Here is a 439-nt window from a genome sequence, read left to right on the forward strand (position 1 = left end):
CGATTAAATGAAATTAATTATGGCACACTATGACTTTATATAATAAGATGTTTTTATGACATAAAATACTAGGACTTTTTCAATGAATTCCTCTTATTCATTATGGCCTACTATAACATGTCTGTTAGTGATTATATGAACTTTACTAGGACTTTTAATACTTTTTTATATCAGAACATTTGTATTCATTTTTATGGCAAAGTATAGTATAGTAATACTATCATATGGATTCCTTATTAGCGATTTCTGTTTTGTTTTTATTAGATACTAAACTTTTCCATTCAATAGTCTACTATTACTATTTATTTAATGCATACTTCTATATCTTATGAATTGTCTTACCCTGGTCCACACTCTCGCACACACACACACACACACACACACACACATGCTGCCTGGTCACATGACGACCCAACAGCTGTCAGCTGATTGACATGAT

This window comes from Trematomus bernacchii, unplaced genomic scaffold, assembly GCF_902827165.1.
Source record: "Trematomus bernacchii unplaced genomic scaffold, fTreBer1.1, whole genome shotgun sequence".
NCBI classification, from domain to species: Eukaryota; Metazoa; Chordata; class Actinopteri; order Perciformes; family Nototheniidae; genus Trematomus; species Trematomus bernacchii.